This window comes from Solanum dulcamara, chromosome 5, assembly GCF_947179165.1.
Source record: "Solanum dulcamara chromosome 5, daSolDulc1.2, whole genome shotgun sequence".
NCBI lineage: Eukaryota > Viridiplantae > Streptophyta > Magnoliopsida > Solanales > Solanaceae > Solanum > Solanum dulcamara.
In genome coordinates this window covers 40,438,772-40,466,371 of record NC_077241.1, presented here as the reverse complement: position 1 = coordinate 40,466,371, position 27,600 = coordinate 40,438,772, and the positions used below count along the sequence as shown (strand labels likewise).

The 27,600-nt window shown below is 38.2% G+C and overlaps 1 pseudogene; it reads right to left on the bottom strand.

Annotated features, from left to right (window-relative positions):
- LOC129890555 (uncharacterized) lies at window positions 1-27,600 on the bottom strand (annotated as a pseudogene).

Below are 27,600 nucleotides of genomic sequence, written 5' to 3'. Positions count from 1 at the left end.
TTATCTCTTTTCTTCAACATTTTGCTCTTGCATTGTCCTTAACTCCTTGCATCTGCAAATGATCATTTTAGAGTCAGTTTTAGATATTATATATGCAAAAAGGTCACTAATTCATTGTGTTTTCAGCTATAAATGAGCCCCAATTCCGGACTCATCATTGTCACATCTACAAACCTCTAAATAAGCGGAAATCAAAGATAAGTACAAGTATCAATGTATTTGTTTCGCAAATAGACCAAAGAATAATGAAAGGGACAAGGGAGATTGCCATTATCAATCAGCTACCTCTCAAGTCTCCTCAAAATCCTCATATAAGAAAAAGAAAAACCTGAATCATGGTCCAGGATCAAAACCTACACAAGTTAGATAACAAGGAGTGAGTACCAAACAACATGGTACTCAGTAAGCTAACTAAAAAAATAAGGTAAATCTAATAGAATACTAGAACTCCTTTTATCCCAACCGAACCTCCTCAACTACAAACTGTCACAGAAATCAACCCAATCTAGAGTACACAATTCATATGGCGCATAGATCAGTAATATCTCATCATCACTCAACATATAATTCACATCAGTTTCAAGTACTAAAATCACAAAGACAACAAAGGGTACATACAAATTTAACGATGATAGATAAGATGTAATGTAGTTCAATGTGATGTCACATAAAGTGATGCATGTTTGTCCTAATGATACATATCCGCTGACTAGCGGGTTGGAACCCATGAAAGATGCAAAAGGTCCATGTATCCATCGGAACCATTTACCATTGACATAATCATCAATCATCAAAATTATTTCTCATTGGTATCGTCAGAATCATTTTTCACCAGCATAAGTATCAATAGTCAGAACATTTCCCATCAGCATAAGTATTAATAGTCGGAACTATTTTCCATCGGCATAAGTATCAATCAAGTCTCATCAAGATGTTTCATAACCAATGAAAATAAGCATGTTAACACAGATAATAAGAATATAATAGTTTCCATAACAACAACTTAATTCATATCAAGATCATTCAAGTCACCATATCAATAGTACATCAACACCACCATTTACATCATCATAGTCCTCAAAGTCTCAGTTCCATCACCCCTTTATCACATTATTAGGATCAATAGGGGAGAAAGTATTTCAAGTCAATTCCCATAATCAATAATGACCAAATGAAAATTTCATCAACTTCACAATCACATTAAGGATATCATAGCATTTCATCAAACTCACATCAATTTCAAGTAAAGAAGTTCACATTTCCAATCACAATCATAGCACACATTGCCTTTTATGAACCCCATTCTTTCATTAAGCACAATTCACATGATAAAGTCTCCAAAACTTATTCTTATTACTCCCCAACACACATAAATAAGAAAGTTTAAGTATTCTACAAGATTTACAAGTTTTTAGAAATTTACTTCCCTTAATCAATATTCGATCAATCAAGTACTTGAGCCTTTCCCTTCTGAATAGTCTCCAAATTACCACAATATAAGCATTTAATGATTCACAATCAAATTCCAAATCTAACAACACCAAAATACTAAATTAGGGCAAAATAGTCAAAGCCGTTCAGAATTGCGATTTCAAAAATGGGACTTAAATATGGAAATTTTTACATGAAAATATTCCTTAAAATATTTGGAACTCATTAGAGAAAGCCATTTAAAAAATAGAGTTCAAAACAATCCTTAATCACCACTTTAAGAAACTTTGAGTTCTTGAAGAAATTCCCAAAATTTAAAGTCCAAAAATTAATAATTCAGAGTTAAAATCATGGTGTAAATGATGAGTAATGAAGATTCTAGGTTAAGAAAACTTGCCCAATCAATTATCCTTGAAAAATCACCTCAAAAATTGCCTAACCTAGCTCTTGGGTCTCAAAAATGAAAGAATGAAGTAAGACCCTAGCCACAACCCCTGCAGGTGTCGCTTAAGAGACACAAGGTTCGCTTTCGCAGAGTAACACAAAAAAAGGTCAATGGCAAACTAAATGATACCTGTGATAACCGTGTCACAATCTGTCTCCCCGAAAAGCCATAACACTGAGCTCCCCTGCCGCCACCTATCTGCACCACACTTATACCACCTTACCGAACCACAAAACTACTACCAGAGGTCGTACCACCTCTATTGTCTGACCCCTGGCTTGACCTCTAGCTGGAGGCATTGAATTTCTCTCTAGAGCAGCTGAATAGGTATAGTGGGGCCTTAAACGAGTCTGCAAAGGGAATTGTCACAATAAATTACCCAAATCCCCATAATTATTAAAAGATCTCGGAACAGAAAGCTACTACAATTAACCCGACAAAATACCATAGCCACCTAGCCAGAATTCTAGGACCCTCGAGATACCTGTCCACCCTTAGCTGTGGGAATGGAAGCATGAATAGATCTCTAATGCTGAAATGAACTACTACCCCTGTACGAACCTCTGCCTCCAAATGAGGCTCTGGAAAACTGATCACTAAAATGAGCCTGGTTGGGGTCCCAAAACTCCTCTCTAACCATCAACTATGCCTCATTAATGGTGTTCACTATGGATTGGAAGTAAGGCCTCTCATCGGCTGATCTGAACACATACGATCTAATGGAAAAGGTTAGTCCTCTCACAAACCTACAAACTCTCTTTTCCTCATCTAGAATTAAAGCCATGGCATGTCGAGACAGCTAGCAAAATTCTGTCTCATACTCAGAAATGGAAATACCACTCTGGGTAAAACCCTCTAACCTCAACCTTATCTTCTCACGCACGCTCCATAGATTGTAGCATTCCTCAAATAACCTAGAACATGCATCCCACTGTACCGGAGGGGATACCATTGGTCTAGACCTCATAAATGTTCTCCACTACACCTTAGATGAACCATGAAGCTGTAATGCAATAAAATGAACACTACGGGCGTCAACCATCCACACTGTCTGAAGCATTTCATAACACAAAGTCAAAAACTCATGAGCATCCTCACTCCTACCACCATGAAAATGGGGTGGTTTCATCTTCTGAAACCTCTCATAACACTGTTGATCATCCATTATCATAAGTATATTAGGAAAAACTCAAGCACCGACAGCTAGTGTGGGAACCTCTAGTGGATGACCCACCTGATCCTGAACAATCAGGACCTAACACTATTCTGGGTCTAAGCTCCTGCTCTAGTCTAACAACCCTCAAGGGTACCTATAGCATCCACACTCTTTGTAAATCCCTCAAGCGTACCAAACACTCGCATCAAAGTAGCCTAAAGCAACGATGCAATAACAAGCTCTAGAGGGGCTTGGTCCTCTCTAGTATCAACATGGGTCTATAGAGAAGCCTCTCTAGCACGACCTCTAATTTATGCAACCTCTCGAGCATGACTTCTACCTGCTTCCACTCTATGAGCATGTCCTCTAACTTGATCCCTACCCCAACCCTTAGTTTTTTTTTTGCGAAATTTTTATATCATACATAACAAAAAGATAGTATAAGGAGGGGGACATAGAAAACCTTACCTCCAAAAATAATAATATGAATGATAACTACTAAGAGGACTCCTCTCGATACAATGCGACCAAGAAGAGTAAGTATACGAAACTAGTCCTATTCAACTAAGGTACATTCTAACCTAGCTAAATTGAAGAAAATCAAGTATACACAACTTCCATTTGCATAGATCGAGATCGGTCATGTCTTCTATGTCGCTCGACTAACATTTCCGAGTATGCATTCGAGCTTTAACTTCTTGGGATCTGCAGATGCTGGTTCCCTAAATCCAGGATCAGCCTCACAACTCCAATACAAGGCTCAAGGTCAGTACAACTAAACCATGAGACACACAACAGTGACCAAAATTGAAAACTAGTTTCATTTTGATGGCCGTTGAGTGTAGCTCCAAGTATTGGATGTTGTATGGCTGGTCTGGATTCTTATCGCTGTAGAAACAAGCAAAACCATCTACTGCTCCTGTAATTTCTGAGTTCCCAAGGTACTTTGTTTTTTCTCGGTAACTTAAGCTCATGTTGGATCTTGTTGGAGTTTAAGACGATGTATTTTGTTGCCGAACACACCATATAAGACCTAACAAACAAGTTGTTGTATTTTGTTAGCTTTCGGAGTTTTGCCAAAAAGCTGTGAATCAGCTTCTATGAATGCTGAAGATGCTGAAAAGGAAGTAAGTTGTGATCCCATTTGTTGGAATTGTTGATGCTGAAGAAGGTGCAACTTGTTGGAGATATGTTGCTGCTGAAGAGGTGCTGGAGAATAGCCATGTAGTGCTCTAACAACTTCAGATTGGTTGTTGTTGACTTAATCTGAATTTGCTGCTGTTGGTTGTATATCAACAACTACCTCGGGGAATGCCTCCTCTCAAAAACCTGAAATAGAAGTTTTGGTCCTTGGCATCAGATAAAACAACACACAACACTCACCATTAGCGATAATAACCACACATGATAAGAAAGAATAAATAAGAGAAGTTTCCTAATTGTCTTTGTAGCATCTCGAAGAGAAGTATAGATGTCTCCTCACCAATTCTTGAAACTCTACTTAGACTTGGGTTGTACACATAAGACCTAGGATTCTGGAGCTCTGATACCCTTTTGTCATAAGCTAAATTTGGGTGTGATGTCACTTGTCCATTCCCACTAGAATAAGTCAGCCTAAACTGAATCAACTATGGAAAGCAATACAGAAGCAATTTAAATAAGATAGATATATAAAACCAGAAGTCTTAATCAACTACAATAACTCCAAATACTAGTTGTCACATGAACAAGCATCTAAATAGAAGGAAATAAAAGATAAGTACAAGTCTCAATATGGTTGTTTCTCTAATAGAACAAAGAATAATAAATGGGATCAACTACCTCTCAAGTCTCTCTAAAAGCTTCAGATAAGGAAAAAGGAAAAGTTGAATCACAGTCCGGGGCTCAGAACCTACACAAGTGTAGATAGAGATGAGTGAGTACCAAACAACATGGTACTCAACAAGCCAGCTAACAAAACAAGGTAATTCTAATAAAAAACTAGAACTTTTTTCATCCCAACTAAACCTCCCCAACTACAAATCTGCATAGAAATTATCCTAATGTAGAGTACACAGTTCATATGGCACATATTTCAACAATAACTCATCATTACTCACCGAATAAGTCACATCAGTATCAAGTATATCAATAACAAAGACAATACAGGATATATATATAATTTCATGATGACAGATAAGATGTAATACAATGCAATGTGATGTCAATTAAAGTGATGCATATCTGTTCTAATGATACACTTCTGCTGAGTAGCAGGCTCGAATCCATGAGGGACGCACAAGGTCCATGTATCTATGAGACTATTTATCATCAGCATAATCATCAATTATAAGAACTATTTCCCATCGGTATCACCATAGCCATTTCCATGGATATAAGTACCAATCATCGAAACCATTTCCCATTGGCATAAGTATTAATTAGGTCTCATCACAATGTTCCAGAACTAATGCACATACACATGTTTACATAGATAATGAGAATATACTAGTGTCCACAACCATAACTTAATTCATATCAATATCATTCACATTACCATATCAATAGTACATCAACACCAATATTTTCACATTATTATAGTCATCAAAGTCTTTATTTCATAACCCATTTATCACATAATAAGGATCAATCAGTGAGAAAGTCAAATCAACTCCCATAATCAATAATGAGCAAATAACAATTTCATCACATTCACAATCATATTAAGGCTATCATAGCATTTCATCAAACTCACATCAATTTCAAGTCCAAACGTTCATATTTCCAATCATAATTACCGCACACATTGAATTTTATTAACCCCATTTTATTAAGCATAATTTACATAAATAAAGTCCCAATCCTTATAACCATTACTCCCTAACACATATATAAAAGAAAGTACTATCACGACCTAACCCAGTAGGCCGCGACTGGGGTCTGACCTGAACCCCCGTATATATGTCTATCAGTTGTGTTCAAGTCAAACTATAAATAAAATCATACCATGCAACAGAACCCTAATGGGTGATAATATTTTCACAAACCTATAGCCTCTTCTATTTGCATCACATTATGAAAGGGCACGCAAGCCGACAAGGCTGCCATAACATAAAAACATGTACCATATATCATATAGACCCAGCTGAACCAAACTGACATACAAAACCCACATATACATGTCTGCAAACCTCTAAAAATATTAACGACATATTGTGGTAGGACAGGGCCCCCGTCATACCCCTGGATAAACAAAAACAATTATATACATCAATAGTCAGTGCAAAAATTTGGCTCTGATATAATAGAGCCTCTTCCAGCTGAGCTGAACGGAATTCTAAGCTAATGGACTCCCAAATCCTGTATTTTTACCTGCGGGCATGAAACACAGCCTCTCAAAGAAAGGGGTCAGTATAATATATGTACTGAGTATGTAAAACATAACATAATACCATTGGAAGAATATCTGAAATAGAGAAGCAGGGGATAAAATATCAAATCAAAAACCTGTACTTGTACCCTGTGAATCATAAAATATGCATGCTAAAATTATACAATATAGCCGGCCCTATCAGGGATCTGGTGAATCATATCTAAAAACCATCATAGGCCCGATGCCATCACCACCTTATTACAATACATCATCACATATATACATACGTACTCGGCCCTCTAGTGAGGGACTCAGTGAGTTTTTCATGTCATTGCATTATCATGTCCTCATATAGTGTACCTGACCCTTTAGTGAGGGACTCAATGGCTAATGTAGTGAACTGCGCATGTCTATATACCCCGGCCTGAGACTTGGTGATAGAAGGTTTACAGTATGCATGAGTAGAGTAGTGAGTATCCATATGTAATTTAAAATATTATCAAAGACTTGACCGTATACGAAGATTAAACTTTCGTTTGAGGACCCGAGTAGTAGTGTAGAAATATCGAGTGCCCTCTAAATGCCATTATGAGCTATATCAATTGTAATCTCGGGGACCCTAGACATGTATTAACATAAGGCTGAATCGCTTATAGAACCAGAAACACTTGTTATCATATAGTCTTTAAGACTTGGAGCCTGTACATTTGGTACCTCTTTAACATATAGGAGTTTCCAAAGAAATAGTTCAACTATTATAGGAGTTCAATATTCAGAAGTAAATAAGAGATGCTTAATAATGGAATTACCTCGGAGCTCATATCAAATTTAACTTATAATTAAGACATGCCAAAAGAAGAAAGAGAATAAGCTCTATATAGTCTGTACTTCCCTTCATGTGGTCATCATGTACTTATTTCATACCCGGCCCATCCTAGGGCTCGGCGAACAACTATGGCATCATAATCTCATTTTCATACCAAGTACACATCAAGAGAAAGGAGAGATAACTTTCCACACACTACTTTTTAACACGTAGAAGCCTTAACAGGCAATACTCAGTTCTTGTAGGGGTTCCAATACCAAGCAGTGGATAGGGATTATGAGGCATACTTGGATTCCTGGGAATGGAATTACCCCCACATTTCACATACAATTCACTTACGGCTAAGACATGACAAAAGGAAAGAAATTTAGCTTTACATACTTATGCCAAAAATATGCCAAGTGAAAGCTTCACATACCTCTTACGAGTTACTCTTTATCACATTCGCCTCATTGTACTTTGAACCTATTCAACACGGAAGAAATATGAATATCAAAAACCCTTGACTTTTAGGCATCTTAAGTTGCACTTCTCGCTCGTCTTCTCGACTAGTTCTTTGGTTAGTTAAGGCGTTACCGGAAATCGGGAAGCACTTCCCCTATAACATGCCCTATACGAATTTCCAATTACATCCCTAAGTACTACAGCAAAACAACAACAATCCCCTGAATCTCATAGACACATAAAACATGGCAGCATTACACCATACAAGCTCCAAACAACTTGCTGAAAATTATGATACCAAAATAGGGTTTCTAGTCTCTATTTTGTAAAACCTTTAACCGTACGAAGAAGAGGGCCATGTGGCTGCAATAAGAAGTTCCCACACCTCTTTTAGAATACTTCTAGGCCCTGTAACACACCACCACACCCTGCAGCCGCACACCACAAGCATAACACCTTGCTTCGACTACAATTTTATTATAGCGACTCCAATTTAGTTTGTTTTGAATCGTCAATCATATTTATGGAATTTTCATGTTTCCAGACATTTATACAGCGTGTAATACACTAAATAACAACAAAATAAACTCTAAATTAAAAGGAAAGACCTTACATTACCCGAAATTGGTCAAAGCTTGCCAAAACTCACCTCGGAAATCTCTTTGATGTGCTGAAACGGAGTGGACTGTTTGGGTCACTTCTTCTCTGCCACAAATAGTTATTTTAGGCTATTAAACATCATTATGTAACTTTGGTATACTACAAATAATTAATTTACAGAAAAATAGTCGGAGGCGCACCTCAAGGTGGCCAAACCGGTAGCTCCTCTCCTTGTCTCTCTAAGTTTTTCTTTCAACTTTCTCCTATTTTTTCCAAGTGTAAAACTGAATAAATGATTCCGTAGGAATCATAATATACATATATACATCTCCCCGTGATTAAGGAACACCGTAGGTAAGTAATTCACGGAGAAAATATGGAGAACTTACCTTGAACTCTTCCAAGTCGAAGCTGCCTCTCTTCTTCTCTAGCATTTTCTCTCTTTTTTTGGATGAAGTTTTGGATAGAAACTGAAGTTATTAGTCACATAACACATATATATGTGCTTCCCTAGGAGGTGACACATGTCAGCCCCTTAGGGTGACACGTGTCCAACCCTTATTGGGCCAACAAATCTATGTAGCCAATTAGGGGCTGCCATGTTGCAGTGGGTCCAACCCCCCAAGCAGGTGGGTCACCTACTTAAACCCAAGCACACCTTCTTCCACGTGGCACTTTACCATGCTGCCACGTGGTACCTCCTCTTGCTGCCACGTGTTATTCTCTCCCCTTCCGTGTGGGTTAGTAATCTCATCTTATTTTAAGAACCTATGTAATCCTTTCTACGTAATCTTGGTTTGTGCCCAAGTAGCTTAGGTATGTAAAACTTCCAAGTTAGTAGCTTATGTAGGTAAGTTGAGTCCTACGACTCATTACTTGGCCTCCAACTCCTTTCGACCTCTCATGACCCTACTTCCAACCTTCCCTACCATGGGGTATCACATCCTCCCTTACTTAGAGTCATTTGATGGTGTCGTAGATTATCCGGCTCACATGATAACTTCTAAGAAGCTTAGGAGATATTCCAATCTCAAGAGTGTAGGGTGTAACATCCTTCCCCCTTTAGAACATTCATCCTCGAATGTTAAACAAAACCTCCTTCAAGACTTTATATAGATTGTAGGGAGATTCTTTTCTATTGAGATCACACATACTATGTTTCTTGTCTTCTTTAGCTTCTCAGGTCATTTCTTCACGATTTTTATTTTACTACGACACCTTGACAAACACTACATTCTTAGTCCGTAATCTTTTAATCTGTCGATGTAGGTTGGCGTTAGGTTGCTCTTCATAGGATCACTCCTTCCTTATGTTGACTTCATCCACAAAGAATATTCTGGAAGGGTTTACTATACAGTTACGAAACATTGATGGGTGGAAAATTGGACGTATTGTTCTTAAACCAGATAGTAGGGACAAATTTATAGGCAACTTGACAAGTGATAGATAATCATCCAAGCTACCTTTAAAGTTAACAACACCAGCTCACAACATATCTTCTAATGTTTAAGTGGTACTCTTAGCCCATTTATCAATTTTGAGGGTAAAAGGCGGTAGTAAGACAAGTCTGTGTTCCCAATCTTTTCTTGGACTGACATCCAAGAAATAGCTATGTTTTAAACCCCTCTACTCAAGGCAATAGTTGTGGGGACCTCATGTATTACTCCTCAATTTCCTTAGAAGACTTTAATTGGTATTTTACCTTTCTTCTTCTTTTCTTTTTTTCCCCATCCTTAGGGTTGGCTGCTAAATAATGCTGAAGTCCCCTCATATAATGTCTCTCATAGTCATTCTATGCTGTGTCTATCATTACCTGGTATAATTTTGAAGGAACTTGGCATATAAGTCCGCCATCCTTTAGTATCCAGTCATTTCTGCTCCTCTTGGTTAAATTATTTCGCAATTTCCTTATCCCAACTTATAACCCTTTAGATACGTTATCTCGTGTCGTTCTTTACCTTTACGAGAATTTAAGAAGGCATTCAACTTAACCTGAGAAATATTTTAGCATCCTCTCGCTAGGTCTCATATGTTACTTTTCTATTTCCTTCCTTATCCTACAATCGATGTTGGGGTAGATCTTTGGTCCAACCGTGGCCATGTCTTACTTTGCCCATAGGACTAATTCTATCTCGATAGTTTGGTTTAACCTATCTTCGCATCTCTTAGTAGGGTATCCAAAATATCATAACTACATTGTCATTATTGAAACCCTATTCCTTTTATCATGTATTTACTCACTTAGCCTGATGCTTATATATACATATCCGAGGTTGCACAACCATTCTGATGCAACTTGTAGGAGGTAGATGTAATCCTTCCGTCTCCTAGTTCCTTTTGTTGTACGCATCTCACTCACATTGAATCTTGCTTGTCCCATCTTGTTATATTCCTTTCTTGTCCCTTATTTACTCTTTTCTCTTCTCGTCCCCTATCGTAGGAGGTTTCGTGTTCCTTTTTCCTTAGTTAGTTATCTATCGCAACATCATTTGCGACCAACTCTATAGCCAACATTTTGGCTTCTGGTCTAGCATAATGTCATTCAATGTCTTATTAAAAACTTCTTAACACTGCCTTACATAGCATTTTGACTTTTATCCAATTATTGGTGACTTCTACACCTTCCTAACTTGGTTCATCCAGGGTTCCTATTGAAATTTAAACATCCATCTCAAATATGTTGCCATATCAATTGCCTCCACTTTACCCTTGCAGTTGTTTTTCATTTGCTTCCCCCCTTTAAAGGGTACTTATACCGTTATCTGCCTATACATTGCTCTATGTCTCTATGTTCAGTCTCAAATTCATCCAATCTCCTTCCCCAATCTACTTGGTACTGTATCATGTCCCCGTCTTTCTGCATATTATTTTAACCTGATTATCCATGTACGGAACCTTGGCTAAATCATAAAGCGACGAGAGCCTTCCCATACATAGTGCGACATCTTATTTATTAATTTGTACTTGAGTAATGGGACGCATGGAACAACTCGTCCAAGGCCACATTCTACTTATCTTCATCAAAAATTAATTAGCACCTGTAGTCGTTCCAATTTCAATTAGGCAGTACTAGTATTCCGACGATAACTGTCCAAGGTTCTCTTGAAGTAGTAGCTTTACCCCCCCTATATCCTTTGTTTCCTAGGGTGAATGGAAGTTGCGCCATTTATTCCTTAAGTTTCCCATCTTTGTCTCTTAAGGATTCCATTATTTTTGGGGCGACGTTGTGTACACGCATCATTCTTTTATACCTTCTGCCCCTCGTCCTTGCTGTGTACCCAACACAGGCTTTTAACTTAGTCAACATCTACCAAGTGTGCCTTACTAGCGGTCTTACCTTATCCCCATATTGTTGTACCACACCTTTCAATTCATACTTGCGTATCCCCCTGAGTTTATCCTCAAGTCATGAAAAACTTATCTAATTTATAACTAGGAGTTGGGGGCTTGGTACTTTTCAAGGAAAAGTGAAACTCAATTACTGGATATCTTATCCTTCAACCTGAGTTTTTTTTCGACGGCACAAATACGGCTGGAGATGCCGTGGTCTGAACTTTACTGCTCAGATAGGCTTTTGTTTCTCTGAAATAAAATTACCCAAGTAAAAAGGGTGCCCCTTATCGATGACATGGAGAGTACCTCTTACAGCTTTAGTTTAACATAATATGGGTACTCGGTATCAACTTCCATGACATTTTATGAAGCTATGTTTCATTCCCTTTTTATTACTCTGGGAAAGTTTTGGTAGAGTTTCCTCTATACTCCTTACTATCCCAAAACCTGCACGCAGAAAATACCAACAATGTCTCGTAGGGCCAATACATATATATATATATATATATATATATATATATATATATATTCGTATCATATCACAGCCATACAAGGCTTTCAATATCATCTTATATCGCAGCCACACAGGGCTTCCAATGTCAATAATAACATAAAAATACTGGACTTACCTTGTATTTCCAACTTCGAACTGCATCTATTGCACTTCCTGTCTACTTTTCCTTTCAGTTTTCGACCTTACATTTCAATTTTACTTCAATACCTTACCCAACAGATATCTTTCATGCCTTTGCTTACCTGCGTGCCTTGTGTCTGCAGACCTTTAAAAATATTAACGACAAAATGTATCGGGATAGGGCCCCCACACTACCCATGGATAAATAAAAATAATTATATACATCAGCAGTCAGTGCAAAAATTAGGCTCCGATATAATGGAGCCTCTTCCAGCTGAGCTAAACAGAATCCTTAGCTGATGGACTCCCAAATACTATATCTGTACCTGCGGGCATGAAATGCATCCCCCCAAAGAAAGGGGTCAGTACAATATATGTACTTAGTATGTAAAACATAACATAATACCACTAGAAGCATATCTGAAATAGAGAAGCAGGGGATAAAATATCAAATCAAAAACCTGTACCTGTGCCCTGTGAATCATAAAACATGCATGCTCAAATTATACAATATAGCCATCCCTATCAGGGATTTGGTGAATCATATCTATAGGACCATCATAGGCCCGACGCCATCACCACCTTATTACAACACATCATCACATATATATATACGTACCCGGCCATCTAGGGAGGGACTCGGTGAGTTTTTCATGTCATTGCATTATCATGTCCTCGTATAGTATACCCGACCCTTTAGTGAGGGACTCGGTGGATAATTCAGTGAACTGTGCACATCTACATACCTTGGCTCAAGACTCGGTGATAGAAGGATTACAGTATATACGAGTAGAGTAGTGAGTATCCATAAGCAATTGAAAATATTATTAGAGACTTGACCGTATACGAAGATTAAACTTTTGTCTGAGGACCCGAGTAGTAGTGTAGTCATCTCGAGTGCACTCTAAATACCATTATGGGCTATATCAATTATAATCTCGGGGACCTTATACATGTATTAACATAAGGCCAAATCCCTTATGGAACCAGAAACACTTGTTATCGTATAGTCTTTAAGACTTGGAGCCTATACATTTGGTACCTCTTTAACATATAGGAGTTTCCAGAGAAATAGTTCAACTATTATAGGAGTTCAATATTCAGAAGTAAATAGGAGATGCTTAAGAATGGAATTACCCCAGAGCTCATATCATATTTAACTTAGAACTAAGGCATGCCAAAAGAATAAAGAGAATAAGCTCTATATAGTCTGTAGTTCCCTTCATGTGATCATCATGTACATATTTCTTACCCGGCCCATCCTGGAGCTCGGTGAAAACCTATGGCATCATAATCTCATTTTCATACCAAGTACATATCAAGAGAAAGGAGAGATAGCTTTCCACACACTATGTTTTAACACGTAAAAGCCTTAACTGGCAATACTCAATTCTTGCAGAAGTACCAATACCAAATAGTGGATTGGGATTATGAGGTGTACTTGGAGTTTTGGGAATGGAATTACCCCCTTATTTCACATACAATTCACTTACGGCTAAGACATGCCAAAAGGAAAGAAAGATAGCTTTACATACTTATGCCAAAAACATGCCAAGAGAAAGCTTCACATACCTCTTATGAGACTTTTTATCACGTTCGCCTCATCGTCCTTTGAACCTATTCAAACCAGAAGCAATACGAATATCAATAACCCTTGACTTTTCAGCATCTTAAGTTGCACCCAAGTATTAATAGAACTCATTTTCTCGCTCGTCTTCTCGACTAGTTCTTTGGTTAGTTAAGGCATTATTGGAAATCGGGAAACACTTCTCCTATAACATCCCTAAGTACTACAGCCAACCAAAAACAATAACCTTCTGATCATATACACACAAAACATGGCAACATTACACCACACAAGCTCCAAACAACTTGCTGAAAATTATGATACCAAAATAGGGTTTCTAGTCTCTATTTTGTAAAACCTTTAACCGTACGAAGCGGAGGGTTGTAAGGCTGAAACCAGAAGCTACCACACCTCTTTTAGAATACTTCTATTCCCTGCAACACACCACAACACCCTGCAGCCGCACATAACAAGCATAACACTTTGCTTCGACTATAATTTAACTATAGTGACTCCAATTTAGTTTGTTTCGAATCGTCAATCATATTTATGGAATTTTCATGTTTACAGAAACTTAAAAAATGTGTAATACACTTCATAACAACACCATCAAATCCAAATTGAAAGAAAATACCTTACCTTACCCGAAATTTGTAAAAGCTTGCCAAAACTCATCTCGGAAATCTCTTTGATGAGCTGAAATGGAGTGGACTGTTTGGGTCACTTCTTCGCTGCACCAAATAGTGATTTTAGGCTATTAAACATCGTTATGTAATTGTAGGATACCAAAAATAATTAATTTATGGAATGAAAGTTGGAGGCTCACCTCAAGGTGGCCAAACCCGTAGCTCCTCTCCTTGGCTCTCTAAGTTTTTTTTTCAACTTTCTCCAATTTTTTCCAAGTGTAAAGCTGAAGAAATGATTCCGTAGGAATCATAAAATACATATATACATCTCCCCATCATTAAGGAACACCGTAGGTAAGTAATTCACGAAGAAAAATTAGAGAACTTACCTTGAACTCTTCCAAGCCGAAGCTGCCTCTCTTCTTCTCTAGCATTTTCTCTTTTTTTTGGATGAAGTTTTGGATAGAAATTGAAGTTATTAGTCACATAACACATATATATGCGCTTCCCTAGGAGGTGACACATGTCATCCCCTTAGGGTGACACGTGTCCAGCCCTTATTGGGCCAACAAATCTATGTAGCCAATTAGGGGCTGCCATGTTGCAGTAGGTCCAACCCCCCAAGCAGGTGGGTCACCTACTTAACCCCAAGTAGGTGGGTCACCTTCTTCCACGTGGCACTTTACCATGCTGCCACGTGGTACCTCCTCTTGCTGCCACGTGTCATTCTCTCCCTTTCCGCGTGGGTTCGTAATCTCATCTTATTTTAAGAACCTATGTAATTCTTTCTACGTAATCTTGGTTTGTGCCCAAGTAGCTTAGGTATGTAAGACTTCCAAGTTAGTAGCTTATGTAGGTAAGTTGAGTCCTACGACTCATTACTTGGCCTCCAACTCCTTTTGACCTCTCATGACCCTAGTTCCAACCTTCCCTACCATGGGGTACCACATCCTCCCTTACTTAGAATCATTTGATGGTGTCGTAGATTTTCTGGCTCACATGATAACTTCTAAGAAGCTTAGGAGACATTCCTATCTCAAGAGTGTGGGGTGTAACAAGTACAATTATTCAACAAGATTTATGGAGTTTTAGAAGTTTACTTGCCTTAATCAATATCCGATCAATCAAGTCCTTCATTCTTTCCCTTCCGAATATTCTCCAAAAAATCACAATCTAAGCATTTAATGATTTGCAATCAAATTCGAAATCAAACGACACCAAGATCATGAAATTTAGGCAAAAGTGTCAAGATGGCTCAAAAATCCAATTTCGAAAATGGGACTCAAATCTGAAAATTTTTACATGAAAATATTTTTTGAAGCATTTGGAATTCATTAGCGAAAACAATTTCAAAAATAGAGTTCCAAACAACCATTAATCACTATTTTAAAAAACTTTGAGTTCTTGAAGAAATTCCCAAAGTTTAAAGTTCAAAATCAATAATTTGGAGTTAAAATCATGATATAAACGATGGGTAATGAATATTATAGGTCAGGAGTATTTTCCCATTGTATAAGACTTGAAAAATCACCTCAAAAATTGACTAAATGAGCTCTTAGGTCTCAAAATGGGAAAAATGAAGTAAAACCTCGGTCAAACCCCAGCAGGAAGCGAAACAGGGTTTGCTTTCACGGAGTTGCTTCCGCGACATTAGAAGTGGTCCCTATTGTAAAAGAGATGGGTTCGTCTCTAAAGAAGAGGTCGCTTTCGTGATCCTACCCTCGCTAAATCGGACTTGCACCAAAACACAAGTATCAAGAAATCCTCCACTTCTCAAACTTGCAAATCGACCCTTGGGATTCATTTGGAAACATGCACACATAAACCATATATTCTACCATACTAAATTCAATGTTCTGGACTCATTGGAATAATTAGAATTCAAATTCAAGATCTCCTTAATCCAAAATCCATTTATTTGCACCTAAACTAGTTTGGGACTTGAAAAAACCAAAACATCCTCGAATCTTCTAAAAAATACATTGATACTCTTCCCAGGCCTAAAATCATATCCAATGGAGTCATCAAAAATCCAATCTAAGCATCTGAACTTTGAATGTTGACAAAAGTCAACTCTAGAATCAAAAACTCTACAACTCCATGATCAAAATCCATCAACTCTCTTAGACCAAATTCCACATTCCATAGTTGATGGAATTGATGGAATTCCATTCCGAGAATTAAAACTCTGAATGACACTAAAAACCACTATTTGAAAACTTAAACCTTCAAAACATAAAACTTTCAAAAAACCACAACATTTCAAGGGATTTTACAAATCCAACTTTGAATACTGATCAAACGTGAGTCAAAACTACTATTGAGAGGGGTAAAATGTGTCATTTTGAAAAAATAACCAGAAATGACTTTTAGAGTCATTACATTTTGTATCTAGATGTTTTACCTATCAATAGGTCAAGTGTGAGCACTAGTATCTTGAAGGTGTATCTCAGAGGATGCTCATTCCTACTTGGAAGTGATAGCGGATCACTATGGATTTTTTTGTAGGCCTACCTAACACCGTGGGTGGTTATGATTCAATTTGGGTGGTTGTTGATAGACTGACCGAGTCTGCCCATTTCATCCTAGTTCAGGTGAAGTATACAACGGAGAAGTTAGACCAGCTTTATGTTAGTGAGATAGTACAACTTCATGGTGTGCCTATTTCTATCGTCTCTAAACGAGGTTCATTGTTCACTTCTCACTTTTGGAGGGATTTATAGCATGGTTTGGTTAGTCTGTTAGATATGAGCACAAACTTCCACCCTCAGACTGATGGCCAGTTTAAGAGGATAATTCAGGTGTTGGAGTACATGCTTTGAGCCTGTATGATTACTTATGGTGCTAACTGGGATTAGCATTTTCCCTCAGTAGAATTTTCCTACAACAATAGTTATTATTCTAATATTCAGATGGCCCCATTTTAGGCATTGTATGGCATATGGTATAGATGTATGATTGGGTGGTTTGACTCGACAGAGATAGACTCTTTACATACAGACTTTCTTAAAGATGCCATGTACTAGGTCAATATGATTTAGGGTAGAATGTTGACAACCTAAGGTCGGCAGAAGAGTTATGCAGACTAGAGAGTTCAACCATTAGAGTTTATGGAGGGTGATCATGTATGGCTTAGAGTGTTTCCATTGAAGGGCATAATGTGGTTCAGGAAAAGGGAAAGCTTAGCCCTCAGTTCTTTGGTCTATTTGAGATTTTGGGATGAATTAGATGATAATGCTAAACTAGACCTTTACGATTCAAAGTATAGACAGTCATTAGCAATATAAACCCAACGAGTAAGGTTGGGGTCGAATCCCACAAGTAACAATGTGTAGGCAATTAAAGAAATAAAGAGTTACAATCTACTAGTTTAAATCCGAAATAAATAATACAATTATAATATGAATGTTTCGGTAATTATCAATGAGAATAAAAAGGGAACACGAGAATGAGGACAAAGATCTTTTCAAGCAAGGAATCAATGAGAATTTGGGGAATGGGAAGTCAATTAACATTCACATGATCCATTGCACGTTAATCTCATATACTCTCACTCAATCATGGATAAAATAATATATGCCTAGAGTCTAAATTATCCACCTATTTCTCTAAAATATAAGGCATAGTCTAAATCATCCACCTATTTCTCTCGAATATAGTAAAATATTTCTCAACAAGTTCTTTCGACCCAAATTGACTGACAACACAATTAATTCAACATAGGCAATGTATGGATTCACTATTTTTAGCTAAAATCCTAGATGGGAGTAGCTAAATCTCAAATTGTACACTAATCAAATTTACCCAACCTCAATTTACTCTTTCAAGCTCAATCAAAGTAAATGCACAAGTCCAAAGAGTGATCAAGTCCATAGGAAATTAATTAAAGCATGATATTTATTAGATAATCAAAGACCCAATTCATAAATGAGATAATATTCAATTAATTGCAAAAGTACAAGAATAAAATCAATAACCCAATCAATTGTCTATTTCAAGAACAAAACCCCAATTCTACTATGATAATAACACCTACAATTCATAGAATACAAAGCAAGGAAATGAAGAAAGGATAAAAATAGTTACAATTAAGATTTAAATCTTCAATCTAATAGTGAATTGTAGGAAACTTGCTATGAAAACCTAAGCCCAAGCTATAGAGTGCTCTTCAAGGTGTTCCAATACGTAAAAGATGCCAAAGATGTGTCACATGTGAAAAATGTTTTTCCCCTAGGCTCCCCATCAAATTTTGTGAGAATTTATAATCCAAATATGTAAAATTCCATAATTGTCCTTCCAGTCATTTAGCCAACAGTCACTAAAGAAGGTAGAACTTCACAAAAGCGAACCTTGCTAAAGTGATAGGCTAACCGCAAACACAAACACTAACTTGTTTGACCTTATCACTAAAGTGAACTCCGCCCGGTTGTTTTAGCGACCCTTTGACCTTAGTTGACTTCTTCGCTAAAGAGAAGCTCTTGTCGTACAAGCAACATCAGAGATTCCTTTTGCTCTATTTTTTGGCTTATTTCTTCTCAATTCTTGAGTTTTCATCAAAACTCCCTGTAAGCCACAAATACCTAAAATAAGCACCATTCAAAGAATAATTAGCCTTAATCGTTATATTAACAACACAAAATCATAAGCAAAGAGCTCTAAATGAGTAAAAATTACCCACTCATAATTAGAGAAGTGGCCTATTGGTTGGCCTATCCACCTGTCTTATCAGTTGTGCATCTTGTGTTTCATATTCCCATGCTCTGAAAGTTTTCTGGATGAGTATCATGTGCTTTCACTCAATTCCGTAGAGTTGGGTATAGATTTGACATTTTTGGAGGAGCCTATAGAACTTCTGTATAGGAAGGTCAGTAAGATTAGGACCAAGAAGATAGCTTAAGTGAAGGTACAGTGAAAGCACTGTTTACTCATTGAGGCGATTGGGAGATAGAGGCTGACATGTGTGCCCGATATCTCCAGATCCTTGAGGCTTTTGGTACTTTACTTTATATTCGAGGATGAACATAGATTTTAGTGGTGGATAAGGTAATGAACTTGAAGGCCATTTTTGGAAATTTTCATAAAATAACCGTGTTACCCTTCCCGATAGGTGCTCCAAATCATATTTGATCAATTTACAATGTTAGTTTTGAAAATTCTTGGAAAAAGTTGTGATTTTTAAAAGTTTGGACTTTCAAAAGGCTTAAGTTGTGATATAGTAATTTTTAGGGTGTTTTAGTCTTATGACTCAAATCCGGGCCATGACGGTGTCTACTTTAATCCTCGAGTAGGCAAGCCAAACCCAACCCATGAAGTGGAATTCAAACATCAAATTAATAAATAAATACTAACATAAAAAGGCAAAAGTAAGAATAATATAACAAAAGAGAGAGGGTCATGATATAGATGTATAAATATAATACAAAATATACAAAAAGTCCCGAAAGTGACCAAAAATGACAAACCGACACTAGACCAATCCCCGGACCTGGTGTCACCTATAAAGTAGATGCTAAGTACAAAAGCTAACAATATATATACACAATACATAGTTAACTTTCAAAAAATACAAGTGCAAGCCAGTACAAAAGATGGAAAGAAGCAAGTCTCTGAACGCTGGGAGCTCACCACTTTCCAGATCTAGCACAGCTACGGATGATCCGGTGCATGCTGGTGGTGACTTGAACTGGGAGTTATATCAAAAGATGCAGAAGTGTAGTAAGAGTACCAAACACGGGGTACCCAGTAAGCCTCGCAGGCCGACCGAGCTCAGATAGAATAAATATATAATAAGCAGCATTATGATACTAATAACAACTAAAGCGAACCATAAACTACAACTACGGGTTCATCGGGGTACAGGGAGAAAATAAAAGGCCAAATAAACCATCAACAACAGGTAATCATAATAATTTTTTTAACTCATAGAATACTTCAGGAGTGTGTAAGATATAAGATAGCAAAGATTTAAATATAATCCTGAAAATATTACGGAATGCCCAAAATAACCCTCAAGATCATCAATATCAAAGTAAAACCCCAAAATATGTATCAACGGGTAGCCCAAAATTCACGCCTCAATCTTATCAACAATAAATGTAACAGTGTAGCCCAAAGTTAATAAAAGGCGCCGCCCAAAATTATACCTTGAGCTCATCAAAAGTAATGACAAAAACAATGAGATTACTAATATTTTCAAATCCTTTTATTTATTCATTTACCAAAATCTCAGTCTTTTCATAGATTAGTCCATTTAGAGGGAAAATTTCCAGTTTTATTCATCAGTAAAGCAATAAGGCAAACAACATATCGCCTTAACATATATTCCTAAAATCCGAGGGAAAATTCCGCCAAGGGCATCAAATTACTAACCTAGACTCCAACGCCCCAACAGCATGGCATCGGGCCCAACATTTCAAATACAAGCGCAAGCAAACAAAAGTAGAACCCAAAAGCATACCAAAAAGGAAAAATGCAACCAACCAAAACTTAAAAGAGGCACCCTAATTTTTAAATCACCTAGGAGCAATTGCTAGGGATACTAAGCGGTGCAAATACGACAAGCAAGCACCTAGTCTAAGGTTCCAATGGTTAAAATCCATAAAGGTTCTAATGGCTAAAATCCATAGTAGCTATCAATGACGGACATCACCTCCTAATTTTCTTAAAGGGCTACTAATACCTAGAAGCCAACCTAATTATGCAACACTACTCATATTATACCAATTCTAACTAAACCAAGTCTAAAGAGAAGAAACTGTAACCTACCTCAAGGTCGAAACCGCACACAAACTGCTAAACCAGAGATTGTCCTGTCCATGTTGCCTCTGAATGATGCCACTCTACTAAATTATTGAAGAACACATCAAAACAAAGCCAACGATACCTATATTACCACAAATAAAAATGAAACCAAAATTGGGTCAAAATTCGACATTGGGACCCACACACGAAATTGAGAAACCAACTTTATTACAAAGTTCTAAATAGTTCGAGGAAATTGTGCCCCCAAAATGGGTACATTCCGAGCATCGAAAGGGCTCAAATTAGTTCCACAAAACGCAAGCCCTAAGAGGGTCAAAAATAGAAGAATTCAAAGAAAACACGCAATACTTACAAGATTTTTGGGACGATTATAGGTTTTTGGAACATTTCCGTAAGAGTTCACGATGCAAGGCAACAAAAATTATTGAAAGTGATCAAGAATTGCTTTCAAAAGTGGGTTTTGATTATGTGGGAAACAGGGAAATATATGCTGAAAATGGGTTTTAAAAGACCACTAATGCCAGGTATTTTTGTCTTTGCGATGCGGAGGCTAGCTCTACGAACACGAAGGTCAGCCAACTTACTTTCCGCGAATGCGGAAGCTAGCCTGCAAATGCGGAGCACAACCTATTAGACCTCTACAAATGTGGTCAAAGGCCCCCGATTATGGAGAAGGAATTTTAGTTGTACCAGCAGTTAAACACTAAGGGGAAAAAAATCCCAAAGGGTGGCGCGGATCTCGTTTGGAATTCCGTCGATGAAAAAAACTATGCTACCCTATTAGAAATAGCATTCTAGACTAAACAGAATCAATAAAATGACGAACGGAGGTCATCTCATCAAAATATTGAACAAAGTCAACTCTTTCAAAGAAAACACATAAAATGCCCAAATGGACATATACTCATTCCCAGTGTCTCGGGTATCAAACCAAAGGTCGTTCAAGACAAAACTCAGCATTTTGGAACTAATTGTGCTAATAGAATTTTCACCGAAGCGTGTTTACATGAAATGTTGACCAAAGTTAAACTTGGCCAAAACTTTAAAGTTAAAATGGAAAAATCACACAAACTCAAAAACCCAAACCAACCTTTCTTCTAGATGAAACCGTCAATATTCCCATATGATTATCGAATCTCAAAATGTTTACTAAAATTAACTCTTTTCACTTTAAACCTCTAATTAATAAAAACTCGCACCAAGTTCACCCAATCACCTCGAGAAGCATGCCACCCATCCAACATCACACAAGGCCTATAAAAAAGCTAAGGGGAGGGGCAAAATGGTAAAAATATGCAAGAGCAAGGAAATAATCTTAGAGGTCATTATATTTAGAGTTTTGAGTCTCAGAATGGAATTATGTCAATTTGATTAGCTCTGGAATTATGAAATTGGTCAAGGAGAGTTGTCAGTTTTAGAATTAGGGTTGTATCAAGGAATTGTGGTCCTAAGTTGAAAATTGTGAACTGTTAGATTTAGATTTGACTTTGGTCAATATCCATAGTTTGAACACTCAGATTAGAATTCTAATGACTCCATTTGATCCGACTAGTGATTTTAGCCCTAGGGGAGGTCTTGGTTGAATATTTAGAGGTCTCAAGCTTAATTTCATGTTTTTGAGAAGTTAATGTAGTTGCTACCAAACGTATTTCGAGTCAAGGAGACCTTGAATCTAAATTTTGATGATTTCATTGAGTCTAAAATGCCAAATTTAATGGGGTAGCATATATAGTTTGTGTGCATGGAGTTCCGAAAAAATCCTGAGGGTCCATTTGGTGATTTCTTGTGCTTGTGCCTTTGTTTTGATCTGGTGTCTAAGTCCATCTTCTCTGTGATTGCGAGCCCTAACCACGTTCATGGAGGGTTCGGTTGGACGACCTTCACATTCGTGGTCCTTGTCTGCATTTCCAAAAGGCCAGGAAGAAGAACCTTCTTGTTCGCGGCGTAGCCTCCATATTTGTGAATGACTGACATGTTCCGGCTTCGCATTTACGGCGTTGCATCTGCGTTCACAGAGTGTATTTTTTTTCCATTAATAAAATATTCTCAAAACTTGGGAATTGATATTTTTCCATTATTGTTGAGTTTAGAGAGTCGATAGGTGTGATTTTTAGAGGGATTTTCAAGATTCTTCATTTGGTAAGCAATTTTATCTAAGATTCTTCAATATGGTGATTTCAACCTCTAATTTCTCTATTTTGATTACAAAAATGGGGTTTTTGCTCAAGAATTTGGGTTTTACTAAAATGGTGATTATGAGTTGATTTTAACTTTGTTTTTGAAGTGGTGTTCATTAATGGATTCCAAATGCTTTAAGAAAAATTTTCATGTAAAAATTTCAAGATTTGAACCACATTTTCAAAATTGGAATTTTGAGCGGCTTTAACTCTTTTTTCCAAATTTTGTGAATTTGGTGTCGCTAGTTCTAGAATCTTATTGTGATTTATTTGTCACGCCCCGGGAGGGTACCCTAGACGTAACCGGCACCCGAAGGCCATCTCTGACCTCCGAGCGAACCACTTGGGACAATCACTCATTCATTCAAGCACATTCTATTAGCAGAAAACTCAATTTTCAGAAATACTTCTCATATCATAAGGGCCGAAGGCCAAACATTTACAATCAAGACGATAATCAAAATAGGAATCCTCAAGATGGCCGCTCGACCTCCTCACATCTTAGTCTATGAAGCCTCTATTCCAGTCTAAAAGGTACCAATGACAAGCCCATGGCTACCGACAATCTAAATAAAGAAGAGACAATCCAAAAACTGTACAGGAAGGCCCAATATCCTCCAGGAACTAGGAGGACTCACCGACTGGCTGAAAGTGTAAGTTGATCTTCAACGGAGCGCCGGTTGATGATCTCTAGTACCTGTCTCTGCATCATGAAACGATGCAGGCCAAATGGCGTCAGTACATGGAATGTACGAGTATGTAAAATGGCCGAATACAACGAACATCAAGGAAGAATAATTCAACTCGGGAGCTCAACTTAAAAGGGATGACAACTCAATCAAATGTCCTAAGTCTAAACAAGGATATGATTTAGACTAGACCAATCATATACAATTCAACTCAATCTGACTCAGAGTACTATCAACACTTATTTGGGAGTTTCTCTTAACCGACAACCAACACTTATGAGCCAGTGAAGGTACAACGAAACGACGTCGTTGCCACGCCCGTTCATACCTTGCCAGGGTATGAACGACGAACACTCATGGATCCAATCCAACCAGGTCCTATAATGTCAGGACAAAAGCTCTCGGGGAAACATCCGACTTTAACGGTTCAATCCCCCCTACGTTTGGCAACACAGGTATTGGGTTCGAGTATGGACTATACTCTTGCCCAATTCGGTGCTCGATACTCCTCCCAAGACTCAATGCTCATAAAACTCCATCAACTCAACTCAATCAACTCATATCAACAAGTCTCATTACAACCTTGTCGACTCATCAACTCTGTCACAATCAAATATCAATCTCAGTGCTCAATCTCAATCATATCTTCAAGGAAGCTTTAAATGCACATGTATAACATCATCTAGATATAATCAATCATTACCTCATCCATTTGAGAAAATCCTCATGACTCACCACATCTTCAAGACTTCAAATCGACATTTTTATAATAGGCAACATTTTTAAGAAAGTAATATACTTTATCAAATCTACATAATTAAGAAGATCAATAAAACATATTTAGCAACTCATTCCTTCATCATCTCATACTCACATAAGGGCTCATTTTAGGAACCTCTTAGCTCAACAACATTAGCACATAAATAATTAAATAAAATGGAGACCAAGTTCATTCAAACATGTACCATACCAAGAAACTCAATTTTCATGGATATCTAACCTCAAGACAAGAATAGGGCACATGGGTGGACTCAACCCATGTTTTGGTTAGCCTTACATACCTTAGTGAAGACTTGAAGAAAACCTTGTAGTTGGGTCTTCAATGGAGGACTTAAATCTTGAAGTTCTTGGACTCCTTTTTAGTTGGAAATGGAGAAGAAGAGAAGAGAGAAGGGAGAGGAGCTAGGGCTTTTCTTTAGAGAGAGAGTGGGGGCTGAATAAATGCCCCCAAAATACACAAGGCTTGTGTATATATAATTTGGGTAATTTCCCAAATTGCCCTTCCTCTAATTTCTAAAAATCAGGCAAAAACGCCCTTGGCGCGATAGTGGCGCGTTGCGCCCTTACAGCGCCAAGGCCAATTACGCCCAAAACCTGCACAACTTTTAGTGGCGCGTCGCGCCAGGGACCAAACTACTGAGGCATGTTTCTGGCGCGATAGTGGCGCGTCGCGCCCTTACAGCGCCAAGCCTATTATTCTAAATTCTGGGAATTTGGCCTGAAAAACCCTGCACAACTTTTAGTGGCGCGTCGCGCCAAGGACCAAACTACTGAGGCATGTTTCTGGCGCGATAGTGGCGCGTCGCGCCCTTACAGCGCCAAAGCCATATCCCCAGCAGTTGCAACCCAGGCCAAAAATGAAATTCCTGTCGTGCTAGTTCGTCTTCGGATCGTCATATCTTTTGACTCCGAACTCCAAAATTTACGTTCTTGGTGGCGTTGGAAAGAAGACTCGACGACCTTTAATTTGATAGGTCATGGGCCACCCAGATTGATGTCCTTCAAAAGATAGGGTCGTTAAAAGTCGACCCTTACATGAACTCGTCCTAAACTTAGCCACGACGAATCTTTTGGACTTAGCTCGGTCCTAGGGGTCCTCAATGACCCCACATCACCTCCAACGCTCTTAAACTCCTCAAGGACTCATCTTAACTCAAGCACGTACTTCGAAATAAATACGATGGGCCCCACACGTGTACAAAAAAAAGCCCGAATCTTGGGAAAAAGTTTGAGGGGTGTTACATTATCTCCCCCTTGGGATCATTCGTCCTCGAATGACGAGCAACCAAGAATAGACTCGGGGTATAAATCACAATCAAAATTCAGTCATTCAATCAATCAAATTCTCAATCAAATATCAATCAAAACTCAAAAAGGTACGAATGAATTTGAGTCAAGGAAGTAGTCATTACCTTCAATGCTCTCCTCGGTAGGCACGAATAGATGTGGGTATTTAGACTTCATGGCTTCCTCCGCTTCCCACGTGGCTTCCTCAACAAATTGGTTCCTCCACAAGACTTTGACTGAGGCGACCTCCTTATTCCTCAATTTGTGGATTTGGCGATCAAGGATTTGGATTGGGACCTCCTCATAGGATAAGCTATCCTTAATTCCAACGCTTTCAATAGGGACTACCAATGAGGGGTCACCCAAGCACTTTTTCAATATTGAAACGTGGAACACCGGATGAATAGAAGCTAGTTCTGAGGGTAGGTCCAGCTCATAAGCGACACTCCCGATCCGCCTCAAAATTTGGTATGGGCCAATGTATCGAGGACTAAGTTTCCCCTTCTTTCCAAACCTCATGACCCCCTTCATGGGTGACACTTTCAAATACACCCAATCATCCACCTCAAACTCTAAGTCTCTCCTCCTCACATCGGTGTACGATTTTTGGCGACTTTGGGCTGTCTTTAGCCTCTCTCGGATAACTCGTACCTTCTCTATGGCTTGATGGACGAGGTCAGGCCCAATCAACTCGGCTTCACCAACTTCAAACCACCCAATGGGCGATCTACACCTCCTCCCATACAAGGCTTCATAAGGAGCCATTTAAATGCTTGCATGGTAGCTATTGTTATATGCAAACTCTATAAGAGGCAAGTGATCGTCCCAATTTCCCTTGAAGTCAAGCACACACGCTCTCAGCATATCTTCCAATGTCTGAATTGTGCGCTCTGCTTGGCCATCTGTCTGGGGATGGAATGCTGTACTCAAGTTCACCCTCGAACCTAATCCCTTCTGAAAGGATTTCCAAAATTGGGAAGTGAATTAGGCTCCTCTGTCTGAGATAATAGACAAAGGGACCCCATGCAATCTGACGATCTCTTGTATATACAACTTTGCATATTCTTCTGCGGTTTCAGTAGTCTTAACCGCCAAGAAGTGAGCTGATTTCGTCATTCTATCCACAATTACCCAAATGGAATCATAGTGCTTTCGGGACTTCGGCAAGCCTGTAATAAAGTCCATGTTGATCATCTCCCACTTCCATTCTGGAATTTCTATGTTTTAGGCTAGACCACAGGGCCTTTGATGCTCAACCTTCACTTGTTGACAATTCGGGCATTTGGAAACGAATTCCACAATATCCTTCTTCATCCCGCTCCACCAGTAGATCTCTCTTAAGTCATGGTACATTTTTGTGGAACCCGGATGAATAGAGTATCTAGAACTATGCGCTTCGGCCATAATCCTCTCTCGAACATCATCAACATCCGGCACGCACAATCTATTTTGGTACCGTAACACACCATCTCCCCCTTGGGTAAAAACCAT